The 7,774-nt window shown below is 42.5% G+C and overlaps 1 pseudogene; it reads left to right on the forward strand.

Moving 5' to 3' along the window:
- Positions 1–895: 895 nt before the first annotated feature.
- LOC120843475 lies at positions 896–6,186 on the forward strand (annotated as a pseudogene).
- The last annotated feature ends 1,588 nt before the right edge of the window (positions 6,187–7,774 follow it).

The raw sequence follows: 7,774 nt of genomic DNA on the forward strand, positions 1-7,774 counted from the left end.
GTCACCCTTTTGTACTGGTCACTTATTAAATTCACACCATCTAAACTCAACACAAATCATGAAAGAATTCGGGAGGCGACCGATGAACCAATTGTCATCTTGTGAAAGTGACGGTGCCTGATAAAATGCAGCTTCTTGACTGCTATTAGTTCGGCAAAGGTGAGACTGCTTTTTAGGTCAACAGATGGCACTAAATTTTGGAAAGGCTCTAGCCTACCTGTGATTTCATAAGTGGTAACGTTGAGGGCCTCATGAGCAGGGCGCAGAGAGGATTTCTTGGAAAGAAAGTGTTTTTTGCAGCGTCAATCAGCAACTCCCTTAATCGACTACAGGTGTTTGGTTACACATGTGCGCTCCAGCTAAGTGGTAGCGCGAGCATCCATTTTCCTGGTAAAAGTCCGGCGAGGGTTGTACTTATCATTGTCGTATAGACGCCGGTAAACATTCACTTTCTTGTAGTTGTTTGCAGGTTTAGGTCTCGAGAATTTATTCTGCATTGAGAGGCCATCAGGCTTCGCCACCCGGTATAGGGAACTTGGCCAGTGCAGTATGCTAACTTTGGTATAGCGAAGTTTTGATTACATGACGAGACGACATTGCGATGATATTACAGATTAAAGTAGGTAGCGATTAGAATTAATCTCAGGAATTATCGCTGGGTGGCGCAAAGCAAACTCGGTCTTGGTTATCTGAGATCATTAGCTTCAAACTCTTCGCCTTTGTAGCTTCATCAGCCGAATTTAGTTATAAAAAAATGTCATTTGTTATTTTTTAATTATGAGTTTGAATATTTATTTATAAGAGTCTTGCCATTGGTTTCAAATTTGAAAAAGGATGATAGTGGCATCGCTATTATTTTCCAGATTTTCGTCATAATTGCTGTTATGGCGTACAAATGTTTACTGAGTTGCATTTGCTCATAATCGTCTTCGTAGACCTTATAAATTTTGATGCGGGCATGTAAGCTTCGAGGAAAATTAGAAAAACAAGGCCTACATACCCATGTCGCAAGTATATGTGCCGCGATTTATTGTTATGCATTTAAGTCTGTGAAATTAATACTCGCAATGAGTTCGTACATCTTAACGAGAAATTAGGGCATTTTTTAATGGCGATGATTACAAGAAATACGCGAAACGATTATACGTTTCTTCTTAACCTTTGGTCTAGGGTATTCGTCGCGTTCGTAATCTTGTTTCTCTCATACAAATTACATACGTCTTATTCATGCTGAATTGCATAAAATACACAAAATGTGTATCAGTGATCTGTGTTATTTATTATTTTGTGTGATTCTTTTTATATAAAAATTACAAAACAAAAATAATAAGCCACGGCTTCTTATCATAATTTTGTCTATCTGACAGGCTTCGAGTACAAAATCTAGATGAAGAAAATTACACATATCAGCTCAATGAAGATAAATCTATGTAATCAATATATCCAAAGATGTACAGCTGCACCGAAGAAAAAAAATCACAAGTGGCCGACGACCGGAGTGACCAAATCTTGACACGCTCTTGACTATTGCTCTCAAGCGCGCCGACACACGACTATTGCTCTCAAGCGCGCCGAAAGCGAGAGTGCCAGTCACGCTCTATGTCCCAAACGCGGGAGCGGCCGGCAGAAAGTAGCCCATCCTAAAGCCCGCATTTCGAAAGCTATCTTATCTCTCCCGGTATGGCCGAGCGATGCGCCAACGTGGTTGCTCAAGCAAGCTTCTTTATTTTTTTTTTATTTTTTTTTTTTTTTTGCACTTTCGTTGTGATTGGTGGTATTCTCTTTATCGGAGTTTTCCCCTAAAAAAGTAACAATTTGCTGGGCAATAGACAGTCAAAGGTGGTGGGCGGTACGGCCTGCGTTACAGGACAGCAAAGGCAAAGGTGTAGTCTTTATGAATTTTGCCAGAACGACACAGGACGCCGCGACTAGATGATGCCACAAGGGTTCAGATCTTGACCCTTGTGCAAGAAGGTCGGAAGGGAGGCAGTATTGCTGAAGAGATTGGGTGCTCCCTAGGAGCCGTAACTCCTATTGTGTGTGCTTTTTCCGAGGAGGCGAGGTTTAGGGACGCGGCACGAAGTGGGTGCCCAAGAAGGACCACGGAAGAGGAAGAGAGAGGGATTAGGGCCACAGCCTGATATGATCCTTTCATTACTGCCCAGGAGATACGAGAAGAACTTGGCCTGCACATGTCCTTGACTGTCATCAGAGAACGCGTTCGTTCAGTCGGGCTCCACAGTACGATGGCTTGCCAGAGGCAGCTCTTGACCCAGAATCGCAAGCGGCTTAGGCTGCAGTTTGCCACTAGGCACCTTTCTTGGACAGTCGACGATTGGATGAATGTCGTGTCCAGGAACGAGTCGACGTCTTCCAGCAGCTGGGACCAACAAAGCCGTATTTTGCGACTACTTTGCACCCGATAGGTCACGTGGTTGCCTTTCAAAAAGAACCGAAATGCGACACTTTTAAATTTTCCTATATTTCTAATCGCACATCAGAGAAGGAGAACAGAATGATAGCCATGTTTATGGCATCTACAACATTGGTCATTTCGATGAATTCGATTCTTGTAGTTTCGATCATTTTACGAATCTGTAGCTGAAAAGTTTACTTTTCAGTTCCAGTATACTATGCGAGATTCTCGAAAAGAAATGTTACGCTGCTGGCTAAAAAGACAAGGTCTTCGTTTTTTTTATTTGTTCCGGGTTTAAACCAAAGAACCCGCAACAACTGGCCGCTACCAGCCGCCGTTCTGTTAATGTGTGGGTTGCAATAACACACCAAGACCTGGGCCGCTGATACGGATAGAGCCCTGACAGCTTCCGTCTACGCAGACCTACAACAAAGGACTTCCACTCCCTTCATTCTGGATGGTCCATTTCCGGATGGGTGCTTTATTTTCATGCATGACAGGAGCCCCATCCACGCGTCCAAGTATAATGTCTTGTGACCTAAGCACTCCACACAGACGAATTATACAGGATTTTTTTTTAATTTTAAATCAAACAGAATAAAAAAGGGGCGAAAGTTACGTGGATGCCGTTTTCACTGTGTGTTCGTAGAGCACGGCGGACACTAGAAAGGGGGATAACCGTCAAAATGTGTTGACTAAGTAACCAAGATATGTTAGATAACTTTTTATAATTAATTTTATGCGGCAAATCGCAATTCTAAAGAGAGTATTTATTGAACGCTTTTCCTAAAAAATCGATTCGCGAAAAGGCCACAGACTTTAAGATATTTATCGTTATAATTTTGCGATTTTTTGCTGGTATAAAAACCGCGCGCGCTCGGAAGAGCGCGAGAGGTAGCGCCAATATTATCGCGTAGTCGACTTACGTAGTCGTTTTGGACACCTTGTGACTATCACGACAACACGTCCTTGGTGAATGCGCGTCCGAGGTAAGGACGGCGTTCCCGAAACGACCACGTCACGCGGCTACGCAACCTTCTCAGCGCCAATGCTCGCGCTCTTTCAAGCCCGCGGTTCTTAAATCAGGCGAAAACAAATATAAAATTGCAATTGCAACGTTCCCCATAAAATCAACGAGAGAAAAGTTAATTAACAAAGTTTGGTTAAGTAATCAACATATTGCGACGGTTATCCCCTTATCTAATGTCCGCCGAGCCACACAAACACGGTGAAAACTACATCCACGTAACTCTCTGCCTCTTTTCTTAAGCTATGTTTGAATTAAGATAGAACATCCCGTGTATAAAGTCTGTGCTCAAAATTGCTGCACGAATGCCATGCAGTGAAGACAGCGCGTTAAAATGGAAGACTCAAGTGCCTTTAAATATATATATGCATTAATAGCAATTGCGGTTTAAATCCCGTCTGCGTGTTACGGATGCTTTTCTGGGGCTTATGATTGTGGTTACTGAATTGCATTTTTGACCTTCACTCCTTTTTAAAAAGCTTTTTCTAGCCTGTGCCTTTTAGTGAGTGTGCCCTTGTTTTGAACTCCGCCTTTGTGGCTTCATTTTCAGACGTTAACGTGTCATCTTTACCTCCATTTCAACATACTGGATTTGTTCCTATGTACCCGGTCGCTATTGATGCTTGTGGAATTGTTAATGTAATCGATAATTTAAAAATATCGTGTTCCGCGGGAGTAGATGATATTAATTCAAAATTCCTAAAAAGTACCAAAGAATATTCTTCAATAATACTTTCTAAACTATTTAATCAGTCTCTTAATTGTGGGTATTTGCCGGACGACTGGAAGGTGGGAAAGGTGGTGCCGATACACAAAACGGGTGATCAACATTCTCCTTCTAATTACCGTCCCATATCGCTAATAAGCATCCCATGCAAAATTCTTGAGCACGTCATTTTTTCACATTTAGTAAACTTTTTGGAGTCTAATAACTTCTTTTCTCCCGCCCAACACGGTTTTCGTAAGTCATTTTCGTGTGAAACCCAGCTACTAACCTTCACTAACGACCTTCACCTTATTCTTGATCGAAGTTCCCAAGCTGACTGCATATTCCTCGATTTCGCTAAAGCATTTGATAAGGTATCACATAGTCTACTACTTCATAAGCTAAGCAAACTCAGCATTGATTCCGCTACACTATCTTGGATTCACGCCTTCCTAACTAACCGGTCTCAGTTTGTATTTGCGAATGACACGTCTTCTCCTTCAGCTTCTGTGACGTCCGGAGTGCCGCAGGGGTCTGTACTGGGTCCTCTTCTTTTCCTTATATATGTCAATGACTTACCCTCCTGTGTTTCATCTTCGATTAGCTTGTTTGCTGACGACTGTGTTATATATCGTGAAGTGACTAACAAATCCGATGTTTCTTCTCTTCAGTGTGACCTTGACCGTGTATCTGAATGGTGTGACTTATGGCATATGAAGCTTAACACTAACAAATGTAAGGTAATAAGGGTTTCTCGGCTTCAGAGTGATGTCTCTTGTTATTACCTAAACCACACTCCTTTACAACAAGTAACAACCTACAAATATTTGGGGGTTCATATTTCATCCAATCTGTCCTGGGAAACTCATATTCAATACGTAACAAGTAACGCCAATCGTATGCTGGGTTTCATAAAACGAAATTTTTCAGCAGCTCCCTTATCACTTAAACTACTTCTTTACAAAACACTTGTTCGCACCAAACTAGAATATGCCTCTTCAATTTGGGACCCCGGTACTGACGTATTAACATCTGCAGTTGAAGCAATTCAAAATAGATCCGCCCGATTCATACTTACTAATTATCACCGCACTGCCAGCGTAACATCCATGAAATCAAGTTTGAACCTGCCTAATCTTGCATCGCGTAGAGAAGTTTTTCGTTTGTGCCTGTTTCACAAAATCTACTACCACAATCATACTTTGCGTGACAAGTTATTAGCACCTCCTTTTTACATATCACAGCGTCTTGATCACCGACACAAGATGGGCGTACCTTCATGTAACACTACTACTTTTCACAATTCATTCATACCCCGAACTACAGTGTTGTGGAACCACCTTCCAGCGTCTGTGGTATCAATATCTGACAGCGTTGCTTTCAAAAATTGCCTTAACAATGTTCACATTTCAGCGTTTCACTAATATGTACATATTGTTTTACATTCATAGGTTGTTATTCATTGTATGTTGTTGAATTCTATTGATGTAACCCGCTCCCCTCTGTAATGCCTTCGGGCCTTGAGGGAACTTTTAAATAAATAAATAAATAAAAATCTCTTTTTTTTCGAAACGACTGTTTTTGTGCGTTCTTTTACGAAGGTCATACAACGTGAGGATTACAAACAATGGCGATAACTTTCCTAGAATGATACCTTATAACTCATGTTCATACGCTTCTTTGAGTCGTGCAGAAATCTTTTCTAAACAAATTATCAACGTTAAATTTTTTTCTTGAGTTTCTTTTTTTTTTTTTAATGCTGGTGCCAGAGAAGCTTTAGGAACTGTGCACACATGAGTTTCCGTGGCCTCCGAAGGGAGCAGAATTCAACATCATAAGAAACGTTTGGGGCGTGATGAAACATCACTGGTAAAAAGGCACCTGTATGAAGCGTCACCAGACCTGCCTTGGGAGGCTGTGCAAGATGAATGGGCGAGACTTTAAGGCCTCGCTGGTTTTGCAAGCGGCCTCTATGCCTCTTTGCCAGCACGAGCACGCAATGTTGTGGAGGCTGGCGGAGCGTTCGCAGGACTCTAGTGCAGCTACCTGCCACGTCTTCTATTTTATTGACAGTTGTAAATCTACTGTATATTTTAGTTTTCTCCAGTTCACGTGCAGTGCTGTCATTCGGTTGTGATTTTTTTGTAACTATAGGAAAATTATAGAATTTATTTTCTCTTAAAAAATTAAACGCAGCACACTTTACAACACATCTTGGTAATCTGCAAGTTGTTTTACAGCGGCTCGCATTTGCACTGGAGCACACAATCTTTGACAGTCCATGACTAAGTAAAGTGTCGGTTTAGAGGAAAACTGCTATGGGCACCATGCAGATCTAACTCAGTGCCGGTGCGCACGCCTCTCGAGGCGGCGTAGCGTGTGCCTATCGGGAAGTGACCTCGGCAGTCTCAGCTCGACTGCAGCGGTACGCAGGTGGGTGTTGCAAGGTCAACATGCCTGCTTGGGCTACCAGATTTGCAGAAGCGCGAGAGCAAAGGGAGCGGCGGCGGTCCTCTACCGCCCTCCTACGCTGACTTAAAAGTGGCCGCGCGCGGCACTGTTCGCTGGGCGATCGGTACCGACTCCTGGCGGACGCAGGGTGCTTATAAAGAAAATACCACCGCTCACAACGCCCGTGCAGAAAGGAACAAAAAATAAAGGAACTTGCGCGCGCAACTACGTTGGCGAATCGCTCGGCCAAGACGTGAGAAGTAAAATTGTTTTTTTGTTTAAATGCGGGCTTTAGGATCCGCTGCTTTCTGCCGGCCACCCTCGCGCTGAGACATGGAACGTGACTGACACTCTCGCTATCGGCGCGCTCGGGAACTAGAGCGCCACTTGTCGCGCCTTTGCCACGGCGGTCGACGGTCACTGGTGCTATTATTTTTCCATTGCAGTGGTACTAATTTGTTTAACTAATTCAGCCGAACATTCTTTTTTATTTCTCCTGAAACTCATCTCTGCATCAAAATATTCCACCTCATAGCGTACTTTCGTGTAGAGCTAGGTGACCAAAATAGATTTTTCGGCTAACCTTTATGGCTCCCACCCCTCCCAGTTGAAAGCGAATACAAGAGTTGTCCAATAGAGGTGAAAAAAACGCTGTATCGAATTGTTTATGCCAGATTATCAAGCTTGTTTTAGTCTGCTAAGTGCTAGAGCATCTTTTTTTCTAACATGAATGTGCTGGACGCGTTATATGCTCTAGTGCCACTTTTCATTTTTTGTAAATATTTGCGTTGCCGAAATAAGATCCAAGCGCAAAAATACAAAGTGCAGTGTGTTCTACGTTTCCCTCTTTGTGTGACATTTGTTGCCCTCGTCAATCAAAACATGCAGTCTAAAACAAGTTGTGCAGTTTACGTTTATGTAGGATATAGACTGCCGATCATGGGCGAATAATAGAAGGATCCCAATGATTCACAATGCTCAAAATAATGTATGACGTAAAAAATGCAATGCTCCAAAGTACAATGACCGATATATATTAGTTTCATCATTGTCCCAGCGAGCGACGAATTTTGTTTTTATATCTTATTGTATTCTGAGTTCGTCGTTCACTTTCATCCTGGTATTTTTCTTCGTGATTGAAAGTCTTCGTGTTCTGCCAGAAAGTCAACTCACA

The sequence above is a fragment of the Ixodes scapularis genome, unplaced genomic scaffold, assembly GCF_016920785.2.
Source record: "Ixodes scapularis isolate PalLabHiFi unplaced genomic scaffold, ASM1692078v2 PGA_scaffold3__209_contigs__length_174095766, whole genome shotgun sequence".
Classification (NCBI taxonomy): domain Eukaryota; kingdom Metazoa; phylum Arthropoda; class Arachnida; order Ixodida; family Ixodidae; genus Ixodes; species Ixodes scapularis.